General features: G+C 43.1%; 1 long non-coding RNA gene across 1 annotated transcript in view; it reads right to left on the bottom strand.

The window, feature by feature from the left end:
• Window positions 1-447: 447 nt before the first annotated feature.
• LOC132209764 (uncharacterized) overlaps window positions 448-19,173 on the bottom strand; it is a 100,742-nt gene continuing 82,016 nt past the window's right edge. Inside the window, exons 2-3 of the long non-coding RNA XR_009445827.1 lie at window positions 13,148-13,255; window positions 448-596 (exon numbers count right to left, since the gene is read on the bottom strand). This is a non-coding gene — a long non-coding RNA (uncharacterized LOC132209764). The remainder of the gene's footprint in view (window positions 597-13,147; window positions 13,256-19,173) is intronic.

The raw sequence follows: 19,173 nt of genomic DNA, 5'->3' as shown, positions 1-19,173 counted from the left end.
TGCGGTCAGCTAGTGCAGGGTGATGAATGAATGGAAATTGGTGTGCATGGGCAGCAGAGGTTTGGATGAAACAAAGACAGAAATTTCTGGTGAAGCTCAGCATGTGTGGCAGCAGCTGTGGAGAGAAAACAGGGTGAACATTTTGAGTCCAGTAACCCTTTGTCAGAACTGATTTCAGTTTAGAGTTTTGATGGCCTTGTTGTATATTTGATATCATGAATACACATAGAAATGAAACTAGTTTCAATGGGCTGAATCTTACTTTTTTTGGCGAAGTATGAGTTGCAGCGAGCTTTTTGGAGAGATTCTCACTGCAAGGGCCAGCAGGTTTTCTTGCCGTATCTAACCAAATACCCTTATAACTACCTGTCCCACCCCATTGTTATCCCTAATGCTCAATCCTACCTCCATTTTACCACATACCATTCCCGAAATACTCACCAGTCACTGGATATCCACTGAAAGACCTACCACACCATCTTTGAAAGGCTGCTGTACACCTGGATGAATTCTAGCAAACCAGCAATGCCCTTCACCAGCAACAGAATGGCACAGCAGGCACAGAGATTGTTGGAGAAAATCAGCAGGTCTGGCATCTGTAAGGAGAAAGTTAAAAATTCAAGTCCAGTGACCTGTCTTCAGAAATACCCAAAAACCAAGCTGATATCATCAAATAGCTGTTATCGTTAACAATCCATCAAACACACAATGCCAAAAACCAAAAGAACTGCGGATGCTGTAAATCAGAAAAAAAATTTGCTGGAAAAGCTCAGCAGATCTAACGGAATCTATGAAGAGAAATCAGAGTTAACATTTTGGGTCTGGTAATCCTTCCTCAGAAATCTTACAATGCCATTCTCTGACCCCACTCACTGCTTAATAGTCGTAACACACACTTTACCCACCTATAACGACATCCCATCTAAACACCTTCAGTATATCACCAGTACTCTGATGCCAGTGCCCAATGGCATCATGTCATTGTCCAATAGATGAACATCACGTTGAGGTAACCAACTGAACAATTCCAAATGTGAGCTTTTACTTGCACCAAAAGAAAACAAACACAAACAAAATGAATGAAGGCTGCAGTTTGACTCCACAATGCAAACTTGGATGCCAGGTAGATCACCCACTCTACACTGAAGCTGCCTCCCACCTACCCCACACCCAGAGCCTCGCTTTTCCCTTTTACCCCACACTATCTCAACAACCCATTTCAATCCACCCCCACTATGTTGTATTTTACCTCCATCCTCCCTGACCCGACCCTGTCATTACACATTAATGAGGCCCACCCTGTTCCTCTATACAGCTGTCTGTGGCGGCCACAGTGGTGGTCACTGCCAATAACTCACCCTTTTTCTGCTCTACCCACCTTCAATGTTGTTCCACAGGAGATCCTGCCAATGCCCCTATAGTTTCCCTTGCACCCACCTGAACAATCCACAGCCTGACTTACAGAACTGTTTGACCCAGTACTGTAACTGCTTTTAATGAGTAAAGTTAATTGTAACTGATCACACCCCAGATCGCTGTGTTTGTAGCTTCGTGACTCATGACGCGCAATTCCACTGACAGGCTGTGCTCACCCTAAAGGACTGACTGACTCCCACTTCCCAGACTGGACTGAGACTGACTGTGAGCAGTCAAAGTCAATGACTGTCCATGGCAAAGCCCCTGAACTGTGCGCAGACTGTACCTGTGACTGACAGTACTGGGACTCCCTGACCAATGGTGACACGGTGGCTCAGTGGTTAGCACGGCTGCCTCATAGTGCCAGGGACCCAAGTTTGATTCCACCCTCAGGCAACTCTCTGTGTGGAGTTTGCACATTCTCCCAGTGTCTGCGTGGGTTTCCTCTGGGTGCTCCAGTTTCCTCCCACAATCCAATGATGTGCAGGCTAGGCGGATTGGTCATGTTAAATTGCCCGTAGGTTGTGTAGCTTAGGTGGGTTAAAGGGGATGGGTCAGGGTGGGATGTTCCAAGGGTCAGTGTGGGCTTGTTGGGATGAAGGGTCTGTTTCCACACTGTAGAGAATCTATGAATCTAATCTATGAAATAGCAATTAATAAGATTGGAAGTTGAATATTAATGAAACAACTTGCAGCACTTAACAAACTGTAATCCCTAAATGGGAAATTCACCACTGCTTAGCGAGAAACTTTCTTTGCCGCTCAGCAAAAGCATAAAAGATATAGTGAAAGACTTATAATGTTGAGATAGGCCTTGTCAGACTTCCTATTTGATTCTCTCAAAAAATTCATTGTAGTTCAAGTCACTCAGACCCCTATAAGATGCCTCTGTATTTGTGCAACAGGCTTTATTTATATTATTTTAAAATGTCTACCCGTGCTTCAGCTCTAGCTTCCAGCACTTTCAGCATGTTTACTTTTCTGAGTCCACACCCAAACTGAGTGGATTAATCAAGGTGAGCACCAGTTGTGACAGACTCCAATAATGCATTACACTCCAACAATTTCAACTGAACTTCATTGGCCTCAAGCTTACAGGGGGTAGAATGTGGTGCTGTTTTGGAAAAATCAAATTTAGAAGTAACACAGATATGTCTAGAAGTTTCCAACAGCAAATACACTGAGGTAAGAATATTGTTACTGTAATAACTTGAAAATAGTTAATGATTCCTTTAAGTAGCTCTGATGGGGCAATCTGAATTGTTACTTAGCATGTGCCCTGCAAAAAGCTCAGTGAAATGTTTATTCAGCCAAACCCTGAAATACTTTCCTGAACATTGTTTGAGCACATTGATCATATGGACTCTAGCTGTCCAAGAAGGTTCATCACCATACATTCACAGACTTCATAGAGTTTTACAGCACAGATAAATAGACCCTTCAGCCTAACTCATTAATGTCAACTAGATATCCTGAATTGATCTGGCATTTAGCCTCCCTCCAAACGCTTCATATTCATGCACCCATCCAGATGCCTTTTAAATGTTCTAATTGTACCAGCCTCCATCACATCCCCTGGCAGCTCATTCCATATGCGCATCACACTCTGAGTGAAAAAGATGCCCCTTAGATCCATTTTATGTCTTTCTCCTCTTATGTTAAACCCATGTCCTCTCGTTTTGGACTCCCCTACCCTGCGAAAGAGACTTTGGCAATTCACCTATCCATGACCCTCCTCAGCCTCCAATGTTCCAGAGAAAAATAGCCTCAGTGTTTTCAACCTCTCCCTGCAGCTCAAACCCTCCAATCTGGTAACATCCTTTTAAATCTTTTCTGCACCCTTAGAAATTTAACAGTATCTTTCCTATAGCAGGAGTGAAACAGGGAATGGACCATAAGTGCCAACCAGTCACTCACACATCCCAAGAATGAAGAGTAATAACTATTCATGATTCTGCGGGTAATAGATAAATTGAAACCTAATAATGCATTGATGATTGCTCTAAACCCTTATTCCAAGAAACATGGGTTCTTCTGAGAAATGAGGAGGAGGTATACATTTTGAAAAGGAATTCCTTTGAGCAACATGTTAATCAGATTGCCCAAGGAGACAACTGAAGGCTGATAGTGTGAAGTAAGAAAGAATTTGATCTATACTTAAGTATTTGTTTTGGGATCAGCCAGATGGATTACAATTTTTTTTTCTGGTGTTTCACTATCATCTGTCTTTCACAAGTGGATTTCATGAGTTGGTCATTATGAAGGCATCACAGCTAAACTCAATCTGTTGCTACTTAATGCCAAGAGATACACTTTCCAACTGGATGTTTGCTTTCCTTCCCAGAGTTGACACCTTGGGTGCCATCATTGTAATGTGAAATTGCCCTAATCCCCTCTTGTAGAGATTTTCTGACGCCTGTAGTAAACCAGCAATGAAAGAAATTTCTTCTCTTTCAGCAGTAATTACGATTTTTGTTTTGCTTTGCAAGGTGCACAAGCACTAAAATGATAAACTTCCTGCAGCAAAATCCAAGCTTGAGTTGTTAGAGCCCCTGTATCCTGCAGAAAACCTCTCAGTGTACATTGTAAGCAAAGGATTTTATGCAATTTAATTTTTTTCTCTCTGGTACAAGTTTTGAAAATATTTGCCATCCTCAATGTTTAGGTTATAGCCCAGTCAGGTCCCAGTGTTCTTATAGGATTATTATATTATTGACAGATTCCTAAATTGAGTTTTTTTCTCACAGTGAGGGTCTGAATTATGAAATATGACCCCAAAACCTATGTCTGTACCAATGCAGAATTTCACCTTATTATTTCCCCAAAAAGGAAATAGCCTTGATCTTCTAGGGATATATTCAGGTTTGAGTTTTGAGTTGTTAAGTGGTATTTGAATGCTCAGCTCTTTTTAGGGATGATTGCCAGGTTTAAAGGCACACATTTTGGATCTAAAAGAGTGAATCATCGTTCCCACCCTTCTTTCCAGCTGTGCTTTTGGAGCTCTGTTTCCCTCCTGCCTCAAGCTTGCCGATTGCTGCCTTGCATTTTTAACAAAGTTTGAGTAAATTATTCCCTGCCCTTTCTTTTATGTTGAAGGGGGAGAAAAGAAACAAGTCAGGCAAGAGGAGGACTCCTGTGGTTGATTCAGTCAAAGCCACAATTGTTTGACTGTTTCCTTGTCTTCAGATATATGACCCATCTCCAAATTTCAAAACTGAGACACTGATCCCGAGCTTTCCAGTGACTACTACTTGTTAGCATACGTACATTTTACGGATGTCAACTGGTCATTTTGTTTTATCCTGAAGCATACAGGGTAAACATTTCTTTAAATTTCCTTCCTTGTGTGGTCTTTGCCTTTGATCAGTTGTGTGTATGATCGCATTTCATTCATCCAAGCCTCACATTTCATGATCAAAGAGCTGATGTCACTATCAAACTTCAGTGTTGGTCCAGTTCTGGTTAATAGATTTTCTCACATTGAACATCAATCCATCCTTTACTTAATGTTTACATCATTTATAATATGACTTGCTTTGATCCGTTCAAATAGTATAAACTTTTTTACGATGGGATATCATGATGTGGCTTAGAAATGTCCGAGGGAGGATACAAATGAGCATATACCAGATGGGCCAAATGGCCTGCTGTTGTGCTGTATGTTCTTCGTAATTTTATCTTCTGTGTAAGGGGATAAAATATCGCAACTGAAGCTATAATTTTTGTATCCTATTTTGGAATAGACTTCTAGCACGTTATCATTCAAATATATGTTATAACATAGCTGTAGGATACCCATGGCAAGTCCAGTTTTCTCTGATGATTCAGCCTTTCCCTCCATAAAAATAATAATAATGTTTTATGATATTACATTTTATCATACTTATAGCAAAAGTTACAAATGCTTCACACACAATGAACTGATTAGAAAGTGCAATGCCTTCCCTCTTACCATCTCTGTACTCTCCATTCGGCCTCAACCAGCCACAAACTCTGGTCATCCATTTAGTCTCTTGTACATCAAGAAAATTTTACTTCTTTCCATTCATCTTTTTGCTAACTCATTGCTTTCCAAAAAAAAATCCATCAATAAACTTTTATCTTCCTTTCTGATTAAGTAGTTAGAACAGGGGCTATGGGCAGAAACTTCCAGTCCTGGATGTGTGCGCCTGGAGGCAGGGCAACGATAAGACATAGCAGCAAAAGTAGGCTGTTCAAACAATCAAGTTTGCTCTATCATACAATGAAGTCATGCCTGATCTGATAATCCTCAATTTGAACTTGCAGATTTTACCCTGCAATATTCTATTTCCTGAATGAAAAAGAATTTATCTATCTCAGCCTTCAAGATACAAAATGATCAAACTTCAACGGTCCTCCTGGCAAAGAATTCTATCAATTCACTGCCCTCTGATTGAAAAAATTCCTCCTTATCTCTGTCGTAAATTGGTGACCTCTTACTGAGAGATTGTGCCCTCTGTACTCTGGACTTTCCCACAAGTGGAAACAACCCATTGCCGCATCTACCCTGCCAAATCCCTTAACAATCTTGTATGTTTCATTATAATTGCCTTTCATTCTTCTAAATTTCTATAAGTACATGCCTAACCCTGTCAAATTCTCCTCAAAAGGCAATGTCTCCTTTACCTGGATCAACGCAATGAATCTTCTCTAGACTGCCTCCAATATTTGTCTGTCTTTTCTTAGATAAGTTGGCAAAAACTGTTCATTGTGTTCTAGCTGAGGTTTGAATAGTGCCTTGCACGGATTTAGTGTGAAATCCCTATTTTTAAAACTCCATTCCATTTGTAACACAGGGCAACATTCTATTTGCCTTCCCTATTACTTGCTGAACTTATGTGCTAGCTTTTTTTTATTGTTATTTATGCAGGAGTGCTTCCAAAACCCTTTGTATTACAATTTTCCATAGTCTTTCTTCATTGCACAATATTCAGCTTCTCCAAAGTCTTTTTTTAAACTTTGTCAATATTCAAAACCTCACTGTATTCCATCTGCCAAGTTTTAGCTCTCTTTATTAGGGAGATGTTGACGTACTAGGACCTCAAATCCTTCTCACTGTAACCTGAATTAAGTTCTGGTCAGAAAGCCTGCCTACTGCCAGTTGAGGGTTTGGACCACTGATGGAATACTTAAGGGTCTATTCCAACCAGTGTTGTGTTTAATCTCAACTTCAGGTGGGACATATTAGAATTGGCCCTGCCAACTTACAAATCAAAAAGGGCACCCTTTTAGAGATAACAAGGTTTAGAGCTGGATGAACACAGCAGGCCAAGCAGCATCAGAGGAGCAGGAAAGCTGACGTTTGGGGCTAGACCCTTCTTCAGAAATGGGGGAGGGGAAGTGGGTTCTGAAATAAATAGGGAGAGAGGGGGAGGCAGATAGAAGATGGATAGAGGAGAAGATAGGTGGAGAGGAGACAGACAGGTCAAAGAGGCAGGGATGGAGCCAGTAAAGGTGAGTGTATGTGGGGAGGTAGGGAGGCGATCGGTCAGATCAGGGAGGACGGACAAGTCAAGGGGGCGGGATGAGGCTAGTAGGGAGGAGATGGGGATGGGGCTTGAGGTGGAAGGAAGGACAGGTTAGGGAGGTGGGAACAAGCTGGGCTGCATTTGGGATGCAGTTGGGGGAGGGGAGGTTTTGAAGCTTGTGAAGTCTACATTGATACCATTGGGCAACAAGGTTCCCAAGCAAAAGATGAGTTGCGCTTCCTGCAACCTTCGTGTTGCATCGTTGTGGCACTGCAGGAGGCCCAGGATGGACATGTCGTCTAAGAAGTGGAAGGGGGAGTTGAAATGGTTCGTGACTGGGAGGTGCAGTTGTTTGTTGCAAACTGAGCATAGGTGTTCCGTAAAGTGGTCCCCACGCCTCTGTTTGGTTTCCCCGATGTAGAGGAGTCCACATCTGGAACAGCGGATACAGTATACCACATGAGCAGATGTGCAGGTGAACACTTGCTTGATGTGGAAGGTCTTCTTGGGGCCAGGGATGGGGGTGAGGGAGGAGGTGTGGGGGCAGGTGTAGCACTTCTTGTGGTTGCAAGGAAAAGTGCCGGTTGTGGCGGGGCTGGAGGAAAGTGTGGATCGGACAAGGGAGTCACAGAGAGTGTGGTCCCTCTGGAAAGCAGATAAAGGTGGGGAGGGAAAAATGTCTTTGGTGGTGGGGTCGGATTGCAGATGGCGGAATTGTCAGAGGATGATGCGTTCAATTTGGAGGCTGGTGGGGTGGTATGTGAGGATGAGGGGGATTCTGTTTTGGTGGTTATTGCGGGGATAGGGTGTGAGGGATGAGTTGTGCGAAATGTGGGATACACGGTCGAGGGCATTCTTGACTGCTGCAGGGGGGAATTTGCGATCCTTGAAAAATGAGGACATCTGAGATGTTCGAGAGTGGAATGCCTCATCCTGGGAACAGATGCAATGGAAGCGAAGGAATTGGGAATAGGGGATGGCATTTTTACAGTAAGGTGGGTGGGAGGAGGTGTATTCTAGGTAGCTGTGGGATTCGGTAGGCTTGAAATGGATATCAGTTTCCAGGTGGTTGCCAGAGATGGAGATAGAGAGGTCCAGGAAGGAGAGAGAGGTATCAGAGATGATCCCAGTGAACATAAGGTTGGGGTGGAAGGTGTTGGTGAAGTGGGCGATATGTGCAAGCTCCTCGTGGGAGCACGAGATGCCGCCAATATAGTCGTTGATGTAACGGAGGAAGAGGTGGGGTTTAGCACCAATGTAGCTACGGAAGAAGGATTGTTCCAAGTAACCTACAAAGAGGCAGGCATAGCTTGGGCCCAGGAAAACTCATCCCTCACAACCCCTCTCTGCAATAACATCCAAAACGAAATCCCCCACATCCTCAAACACCACCCCACCAACTTCTGGATCCAACACATCATCCTCTGACACTTCTACCATCTGCAATCCGACCCCACTACCAAAAACATTCTTCCCTCCCCACCCTTGTCTGCTTTCTGGAGGGACCACGCTCTCCAGGACTTCCTTGTCCTCTCCACACTCCCCTCCAACCCCACACACCTGACACTTTCCCCTGCAACTGCAGGAAGTGCGACACCTGCCCTTGCACCACCCCCCTCACCCCCATCCTCGGCATCAAGACAACCTTCCACACTAAGCAAGTGTTCACCTGCACATCTGCCAATGTGGTTTACTGTATCCGCTGTTCCCGTTGTGGCCTCCTCTATATCGGGGAAACCAAGCGGAGGCTTGGGGGCTGCTTTGCAGAATACCAACACTCGTTTTGCAACAAACAACTGCACCTCCCAGTGGCGAACCATTTCAATTCCCCCTCCCACTTGTTAGACGACATGTCCATCCTGGGCCTCCTGCAGTGACACAACGATGCTACCTGAAGGTTGCAGGAACAGCACCACATTTTGCTTGGGAACACTGCAGCACAATGGTATCAATGTGGACTTCACAAGCTTCAAAATCTCCCCTCCCCCAACTGCATCCCAAAACCAGCCCAGCTTGTCCTCACCTCCCTAACCTCTCCTTCCTCCCACCTATCCCCTCATTCCACCTCAAGCCCCACTCCCATCTCCTCCCTACAAGCCTCATCCCACCCCCTTGACCTGTCCATCCTCACTGGACTGACCTATCCCGTCCCTAACTCCCCACCTACACTCACCTTTACTGGCTCCACCCCTGCCTGTTTGACCTGTCTGTCTCCTCTCCACCCATCTTCTCCTCTCTCCATCTTTTATCAGCCTTCCCCTCTCTCCCTATTTATTTCAGAATCCCCTTCATCTCCCCCATTTCTGAAGAAGGGTCTAGGTCCGAAACGTCAGCTTTCCTGCTCCTCTGATGCTGCTTGGCCTGCTGTGTTCATCCAGCTCTACACCTTGTTATCTCAGATTCTCCAGCATCTGCAGTTCCTACTATCTCTGGGCACCCTTTTAGTTAGGTAAGGGGTGGGTGGGGGCTGTTAACCCTTGGTGTGCACTAATTTATGCACAGTCAAGGGACTGGACAAAGGGAAGGGGGCAGCCACTGAGAGCCACCCACTTTGTCCTTGCTTCCAACCCTCTACCCCTACCTTCAACCCTCCTTTGTCACCCCACTCCAGTAATACTCACCTTGCAAAGCACTTTCCTGACAGTGTGGTGCTCACAATCTCAATTGTCCTTCCAGCAGTTGCCGCAGCCTTCTCCATAATGCTACCAAGTGCTATTGCTCAGTAAGATTTTCACCCCCTCGTACAGGTAAGGTGGTATGATGGCACAGTAGTTAGCACTGCTGCCTCACGGTGCCAGGGACACAGGTTCAATTCCATCCTCGGGCAACTGTCTGTGTGAAGTTTTCATATCCTCCCTGTGTCAGCGTTGGTTTCAGTGGGTTGCTCTGGTTTCCTCTCACAGTCCAGAGATGTGGAGATTAGGTGGATTGGCCATGCTAAACTGCCCCATTGTGTCCATGGATGTCCAGGCTAGGTGAATTAGCCATGGGAAATGTAAGAGTTCTGGGAATGGAGTTGGGTATGGTTGGGAAATAGAGAAGGAAGCTTAAATAAAGATTTAATAGAGATGATTGAAATTGTGAATGGTTATGATAGAGCTAATGAGGCAGAAGCACTAGCAGCCAGAATGCACAAATTTAAGGTGACTGATGAAGGAACCTCAGGCAACAGGAAGAAACATCTTTTTCTTACACAAGAAATTACTAGGAGTTGGAGTATACTGTTTGAAAGTGTGACAGAAGCAGCTTCAATGCAACATTCAAACGGAAACGAGATAAATAATTGAAGGAACTCTGGAATAAGAGGAGGGAGTAGGATCAATGGGAGAACATTATAAAAGAGCCAGAATTGTCATGGTGGGCTGAATTACCTCTTTCTATATAGTATTATTCCATTATTTTAATATAATGTCCAGACGATATAAATTGTTAAAAGGTGACATTTCTTTAAAACCTGAAACACACAGATTTATTTTGTAACAATATAGCTGAGGTCATAGCACAAAGAAAAGCACAATATTGAACTCACTGGAAATCTGAAGCATAAACAAAAAGTGTAAGAAATGCCGAGCAGGTCAAGCAGCATCTGTGATGAGAAAGAGTTAAAATTCCAGGGCGATGGCTTTCATCAGAACTGGGTATGCAGTAACAGCGATCAGTAATTTTCTTCATCACTGCATGGATCTGGTTTCCTCAGAAATGTACACAGTGGATATTTTAAATATTTTAAGCCTTTTCCATACGCAATAGTTTTCACTATAATGCAAGATGCTCAAATCAGTTTGAGTGCATCATTCAAAAATATTTTGTAAACTCTGCTTATAAGCCCGACATTTTCTGAGTTCTGCCCTGGGGAATGCTCAGTTATTTACAACCATAAATTAGGAAGACACAGCATTTAAAAAAAACCTTTTCCTTTGCCAAAGAATATTTGTCTTTGCCTCCAAGGAATTGTACAGAGAGGCAAGACTGAAAAACGGAAATCATAAAACATGCAACACTCCGATCACCTTATTGTTAGATGAATATGACATAGTTGTTGTGTCTGATGAGACCAAACAAGTCATCCTGTTTCATTGACAAAAAAAGAAGAACCTACGTATAAAAAAAACCTACGGCAATTTGACTAGTGAAGGAATGCTTTAGTTCAACAATTTGAAATGATTATTGGCTGCATTTTCTGGCAGAGTTTGACTTTCCATGTGAACAAGGCCAATCTACATTGATTTGAAACATCCCTGGATGTTGGGAAGAGGACAGACTTCCCACTCATCTGTGTCCTATAAATTAACTGAATGATGTTCCTTGGCTCAGCTTTGTTCCTTGGCAGAGTGCTGCAGAATCAGACAGAGAAAACTTCCATTTGTGGAGTTGGGTTAGGGAAAGAAAAATTCATATATGGAATCACTATTGAGCTAAGAAACTATTACAACATCTGGTATGAAGATAGTGCCGCAGCTTGCTGGACTGGGTTTAGTTTGAATGTAACCTGCAATAACAAAAACAAATGAGTAATGGATGTTTAAAAAGTAGTAAAAATTGTTTCACTAAATGGGAATGGTGCTTAGTCTATTTATAGTGTTATTTATATCAAAAGTGACCCAAATCCATGACAAATTCAACTCTCATCAAATCAAAAAAACTGTAAGTCAAACATTTATAACAGATATAAAGCTGGAATCTTTTCTTGAATAAAATAATTCTGCACTTATTTATGATGCTCAATATGAATGCCCTGAATATGACACTCCTGCCTATACAATGGAAAGTATTCAGATTATTAGCCACGCATGCATTCTAATGTCATTTTTGAAGTAAATTTCATTCTGTGTATTCATCCATTGTAGACAAAGCATTGTCCAACCATTCCCTTTTCTGGGGTATTTATGGTCCTTTAAGGTAAGCCATTTAATGTGTAGATGCCACACCTTTTCATTCAACTTTTAGGGTAACAACACATACTTTTTTTTAAATTCCAGAAACTTTTTGCTGGCAGTTGAGAGAGACAGGATAGATTTGATAGTCTTCTTAGTTCATATTCTCACAAATATCTTCCTGTCTAGTGTTCTTTTTACTTATTAATAATACCTACAAGATTCTTTATGTGAAGGCACAAAGATTTCGCTCAAAGTGGGGATTATTTCATAATTCTTTAGAAAAGAAAGGAATGCCAAAGTATCCCATAATCTTCCAAGGGAAAAAGCTGTAACCTTTGAACTACTCATAAAATCCACACTACTCCAGATGTTGAAACAGACTTGCTGGCTCTCACTTGATGTTTTTTTCTTCCTGAGAGTGTACAACGAGCCTTCAATCTGGCTTGCAGACACTCAGTGCTTGGATCATGAGGATAAAATAGACCATCTTATTACTTTTGCACAAGTAATAAGCTGACTAAGGGCAATATTGTAAGTGCATCTTAGAATGTTGTCAGATAAAGGATGTTTCAGCAATTAATTTTGACAAGTTCAGCATGACTTATACAAACTAGAATCATAGTTGAACCTGGAAATGATCAAACGATGATTCCAATACTATAGACTTTATATAGGTTCTTTACAGACTTCCTGAACTCGATTCTCTGATCAGGATTAACTGTTGGAGGCAGCTCTTTTCTTAGCACCATAATTTATGATGACAGAAGGATGCATTCATTCATTTTTCTATTTGGTTGTCTCCAAATGAGACAGCAAGGATGTGATAACACGAGGAAGAAATTTAAGCTGGAGGAGCCCATGGGCTTGGATGTGCACACTGGAAGCTTAAAATCAACAAACGTGCGAGTAAATCAAGAAGCCAGCTCTATTCTATCAACTTGCATATTTAACTCAAGCACGTTCGACTGCCTGTGTGCTAACCGTTCAGAAGAGGTAACTGCATTGGCAGTTCAATGTGTAATAGTGTGGAATTCTCTGCGGTATTCTGTCCCACAGAAAGCAGTTAAGGCAGAAACATTAAATGTTTTCAAGAGTTACATGTAGTTCTTAGGGCTATAAGGATCAAAAGGTATGAGGTGAAAGCAGGAGTAGGGTCTCGAGTTGGATGGTCACTTGAATAGCTGAGCAACTTGAAAGGGCTGAACCAACTACTTCTGCTCATGTTTTCTTTCTTTCTGTCTCTGTGAGTTCCGTCCCCCTCTCACTCCTGAAACTTATCAATAAAACCAGGTTGAGTTCACGATCGCAACTGAAAATTAAGATTAAAATTCATGGACATACTGTAAAAATAGACTCAATACTCACAGTTGATTACTTAGCAGCTAGTGGGGAAGAGGCTTTGTCAAGGTACTTCTGTTGAGAAAAGAAATCAAAACAGAAATTGCCTGAAAGACGCAACGGGTTTGGCAGCATCTGTGGAGAGAAATCAGAGTTTAATGTTTCAGGTCCAGTAACCCTTCTTCGGAATGCAGAAAATCCTCTTCAGAAGATTCAGCACATCATTGGGCACTGGTGCTCAACTAACAAGATTTTTTTTTGTTGGTTTGTGCGAATTCCCATGGGGTAGCCATAATATTATCAGCTTTACACAGTCCAATCTGCCTGAGGTTTTGGGACCCGCAAGCACACTTAAAAGAAAACTGGTGGGATACCAGGGGCAACCACTTTGAACTTGGCTGAAGACATTCTGAACTGGCCAGTCCCTGGTACCTCACTGAAGTGGCAATCTTTATGATGAACCGTGAATGTCAGGAAGCAGTTTAGTTGTCTCGAGTCTACCATAGCCTGGGCCAATCATGTTATCATCTAATTTTGACATGTGTTCTGAGGTGGAACCTTTGGCTGATTTATTTTTCCATTTCCTCATCTCAGGCCACTAGCACTAACTGCAACACTCCAACTGTTTCCTCAACCAAAGTCAGGTAACATGTCACAGAGCAGGAATCGAATGTTCATCTGTGCTACAGTGTTACCATAGCTGATGCCTTTTCCCGTTGTACAATTGAAGAACCATCTGTTAAAGATCTGCTAGTGGAAAGTTTGTCAGTGAAAAACAGATAATATTTGCAGTTCAAAAATGGCCAAGCTTTTAGTTAACCTTTTACATGATTGGTATATGTTTGAATTTATTTTACACAATAATAGATCAGCATTATCAGGACATGGTAGTGTGAGAAATCAAGATATTTCTAGAAAAACAAAGTCTCTAATGTAATCATAGTGTGACCATCTGTTTCTCTCAATTGTTTTAACCCTATGAATCTGATAGTTGTCATTTGTGCATGTGATGCCAACCATTACCAAAATCCTCTTCTCCTGACTAGCACCAAAAGGCACACTCAGTCTAAAATGATAGAGGAAAACTGAATAGTCCAGCAAGGTGGTGTTGGCAATCCAGCATTGCCCTCAAACAGCAATAATAATTGCACAGTGGTCACAAAACCATGCTGTCCATCGCACATAACTAGAATGGCTGACTCTCCCTCACTTGTACAACACCATTCTCTCCCCCCTTGTCATTGTTTAACTACCACATCACACATTTTACACACCTTTAGCTACATCCCATCCGAACCTTTTTATGTCAGTGTTACCCTGGCCTGACTGTAGATCCACAGTCTTTGTCCAGTAGGGGAACAACTCAAGTATCTGTCAAATTGCTTGCATACATGTAAAATGTCAGCTTTTATTCACTGAAAGCAAAAGGGAACACAAACAAAGGTACAGAAGTTAAACTTTGCCCCCAAAATGCCAACCAGATTTCAGTATCTATAATGAAGGCTATTTTACAGTCAATGACTGCCTGCTGCACCCAGTTCTCTTCTATTCTAACTGGGTATCAGTGAGATTCTGTCTGAATTGTAATGCCCAATGCAACTGGACTCTTTCACGGACAAAGACGACTTCCTCCTCCATGTCCTCATTCTCCTCCATCACAGACTGTCCCTGTGACCCAGGTCCTCACCATCTATCCCATTGCTTCTTGTCTACTCCAATTGTGCAGAGCATAGCATGGCAGGAAGATGCAGCGCAATCTATGCTGCAGAGTAACCTCAGATCAGTCCAAGCAGCAGAACCACATCTTCAGTGGCCTCATTGTCTGCTCCACCACTGCCTTACCGAAGTATGGGCTGCATTAAACCTGTACTCTCCATCAGTCAAGGAGCTGCAAAAAGGTATCATCAACCATAATTGCAGTGGGTAGCCCTTGAGTCCCCGCCCCGACCAATAACCCATGTTATTGAGAGCCTGGACCCTCAAAAACACCAGGTATCCAAAAGTGCTGCAGGATTACATGCCATGGCAGCTGCCAGGTACCAGCACACACTCCAGGAATTGCCAACATTAATCACAGATCACCTGACTATTAATATAATGGAGTCCATTCTTGTTGATGAATTCTTTAGGGTTGTTTTCTGGTTATTCCTGTGCCACATATGTACAGTCTTTAGCGCACTGCACCATGGGGACGCCTGGCATATTCCCAAATTCTACTAACCTGGACTGCAGCACTGGCTTTAACATCAAAAAACAAATGAACCAATGCAACCTTGGCTTCGGTCACTGTCCTGATATATTTGTGGCTGGATAACTGAGAGATCCAATACAGGTCACCAGGCACTCCCGAGAAGGAGCCAGTCACAGAGAAGATCAAAGTGGCTATTACCTTCACAGCCACTGGGAGAGGATGGGTTAGAGTTAACCCTCACGTCCTGCCTCGGCATCTGGCAATAATGCTCCAGCACCATGTCCTGGGTCATACAGAGCCTGTGTTGGCAGCTTGCTTTGGTCAGTTGTTGCCAGAAAGTTCTGGGTCTCCTGTGTACCCCTTGCACCCTGAGAGGGATCCTGTGGCAGTGAGCTCTCGCTGAGATTAGTGCTCCTCATTCTCTGCAGTGGCTTGTTGCTGCTCCTGGTTTTACTATTGGCCAACATTATCCTGCATCTGTCTTTGCCTTCTTGCCAGGTAGCCACAGTGAACAACATGTCACCTGAGCATGGTGGAAAGGGCCTAAATAGGGGAAGGAAGGAGCAGAAGAGATTTTTAGACCTCGGAACAGTCATTGGAAGTGTACGCTGTTGATAGGGATTCAGCATGTTTCACAACACAATAGGTATGCTGTACAAACTTAACAGAGAATAGGTCTCCATCATAGGTCTATATTCAGCATCAACACGTACAGCAGCCTGGTGAAGGGGCTGTGCTGTTTGACACGTGGCAGCCACTCATCGAGGACGGAGTTGCTACAGCGCAAGATCACCCTTCCAACCCTGCACCCGCATCAAATGCTGCATTCAACACAGACCATGGTAACACTTAACATGATAAGGTGGTCTTGAAGTTGTGTCGCTCACACAGAAACCTTGGAAGTTATGCATTTCGTGATTCCCTTCCAGCCAGAAGTGACCTGAGAAATGGCTGAGAAATTCAGCATTACTGAGATACCCAAATTTAATTTGTAAGCATCACTGGCAAGTAGCAAATCAGCTTTGACATCTCACCCCCTAAACACCTTTGCTCTACTTGAGTAGCAACTGGGTTATGAAATGGTTGCAAATTAAATACAGCTGCACTTCGCAAATAGCTTTATGTTTTTTGTCGCTACAATGGTGTCCAGCAAATGTGGATCTTGCACTTTCACCCATCAAATTGACACTAACTCTGCCCACTGCCCTGGGCATTGCCCCAACCACCTTCTAGGAGAACTTCAGATCTAGAGACAGGGAAGTGATAGAAGGGAAATGTAGTTTGCGATGGACACTGTCAGCATTGTCAAAGCAATGCAAGACAGGGATGCTTTGATCATTGAACTAGGCTCACAGTGCGTGAGTGCTCTGACATTTCTTTAATTTCAAAATATACCTTATTCACAAAAAAATTCTTTGTATGTACACATTGTCACGGAAATAGTTTAGTTGTGTACAGTTCCGTATCAAGTAAACTGACAAAACATTGGAATTTGACACTGCACAAAAAAACCAAAGACCTCACTTATACATGCAATAATAATATTTATGTTTATGTGGGGCACTGGGAAGGCCCAATAACTTTAGCTTTGGCAGAAAAACCTCTGGTGTAGCCTTTGCTCACTGTGCCTTGGCAGTTCTTGCTCCAAGCTTTAATGCATCCCTCAGCATATAGCCCTGAACCTTAGAATGTGCCAGTTTACCATGCTTGTTTGGGATCAACTTCCTTGTTCTGGAAGACCAACAAATCTCAGGCAAACCCCGAAGAGCAGCTTGGTGACTTAGTGGATAACACCCTCACAGTGCCGGGGACCTGGCTTTAATTCCAGCCTTGGGCAACTGTTTGTGTAGAGTTTGCACATTCTCCCTGTGTCTGCATGGGTTTCCTCCAGGTGCTCCGGTTTCCTCCCACAATCCAAAGATGTGCAGGTTATGCAGATTGTCAATGCTAAATTGTCCGTAGCTTCCAGGCATGTGCGGGCTATGTGGATCAGCCATCTAAATGCAGGGTTATAGAGTAGGGATTGGGTCTGGATGGAATGCCCTTTGAAGAGGCGGTGTGAACTTGATGGGCTGAATGGCCTTCTTCCACACTATAGGAATTCTACGAGCAGTGTCTTTCACTGAGTTGATGGTCCTCCAAGCACAGTTCATGTTTGTCTCACGAACAGACCGTAGAGCACAGAGTCCCGCATCACACAGCTGCTCGGGTTGAACCATGACAACAACCACTGCATCTCTCTCCAGACCTCCTTTGCAAAGGCACGTTCCAACAGAAGGAGATGTGAGAGTAGCTACACCTCCACAGCTACTTTGAGGTTAGCGTGTGGGGTGCAGGCCAACCAGTTGTTCATAAAGGATCTCACAGGTAGTGCCCTTCTCACCACTGGCCAAGAGATGTGCTTGCTGGAAAGTTCTGGAGATGAAGCATTCTGTCAAATCACTTTGACAGTCTGCTAAGGGAAACATGTGACAGGATCCAGCCTCTTCTTTTCCCTCAGGGTCTTGAGGATGCTGCGTGCTGACCGCTTCCTGATGGGCTTGTGGTCAAAGGTATTTTTATTTGCAAATTCATCTAAAAAGGACAGAGTGTTTTGTAGAATTTAGCAAGACCTCCTTGTTTTTACACTCTGTTCTTTTTGAAACAAAGGCTAATGTTGTATTTGCCTGCCCCACTTCCTGCTGAACTTGTAGTGAATTTACTTGTATTAACCCTTTTGCAATTTACGTATGAGGAGTCCCAAATCCCTCGGTTTTGCAGCTGCCAGCAGCCTTCATCAATTTAAATCGCATTCAGCTCATTAATTATTTTTGCCAAATTGTGTAACATCATATTTCATAACATCAACAAGAGGAGCAGGTTAATTGAAGACTGAGTAGTAGTTGAAGACAGAGCCAGATTCATCGGACTTGATGGGCATTTTTTCTTGGTCTACAACAGAGAAGGATCTTGTTGTTTGTTGAGTCCCTGGTAAGTGGTTAAGGCCTATTCTATTCTTAAACTTTGACATAGCAAACACCTGGGTCGTAAAGTTAATGAAATATTTAAAAGACAGTATAAGTAAATGGATAATATAATTGAACTTCAATTAGGGTGGCATTTCAGGTAATGTGGCAAGGCTACAGCATTTGGAAGTTTCTAGATACCATTATGAACCAGGGCAAAACCCTCTGCAGTAAAAGTGTTTGCAGTTTGAGCAGCTTTAGTTCAGAGTTTGGGAGGAGAAAAGTTATTTCAATTCTTTGTACCAGGAGGCAGTCGCACTAAAATTACCCTGCAGAGGCCCATATCCCATCGTCAAGTTACCTTTCATTTACATGTGGAGCATCCTTGACGCTAATCCAGCTTCTTCAGACTCTAACACTCCTGTTATATCTGTCAGCTGGGGCTCCCTGATTGGACCAGATTAACAACCCCAATCAGGGAACTCATATTCTATGATGTCCTCCTGGCTGACCTTGTTACACTCATTATATTTCTGCCCCCTCTGAGTCCAATTCTTTCTCTTGTAGATCCTCCTAGAGTGTTTTAGCAGCCGGTCCAATTCTGCGTCAAAAACAAGCAGCGTATAACAGACTTTAGTTTGCCTCTTTCACCTGGAGTCTTGGAAGAAATTCATTCTCTTCTTCAGGAGGAAAAGATGTTGAGGCAGCACGATGCACAGTGTCCATCTCAGATTCCAAGTTTCTTCAATGTTTGATGGAGCAGGAAAATGCACACGTTCCACCAGCCTTACCAACTGGTCCGAGATGCTGGGGCACATTTTGCTCCTGCCCTGCTTGTGAATTTGAAGCTTTCATATGGTCCATGTGCATGTTCAAGACCATTGCACCTTACCTACATTTTATAGGTCATTGGACCT

This window comes from Stegostoma tigrinum, chromosome 6 (genome assembly GCF_030684315.1).
Source record: "Stegostoma tigrinum isolate sSteTig4 chromosome 6, sSteTig4.hap1, whole genome shotgun sequence".
Taxonomy (NCBI): domain Eukaryota; kingdom Metazoa; phylum Chordata; class Chondrichthyes; order Orectolobiformes; family Stegostomatidae; genus Stegostoma; species Stegostoma tigrinum.
The sequence above is the reverse complement of the archived record's forward strand: the minus strand, read 5'-3'. Positions and strand labels throughout refer to the sequence as shown.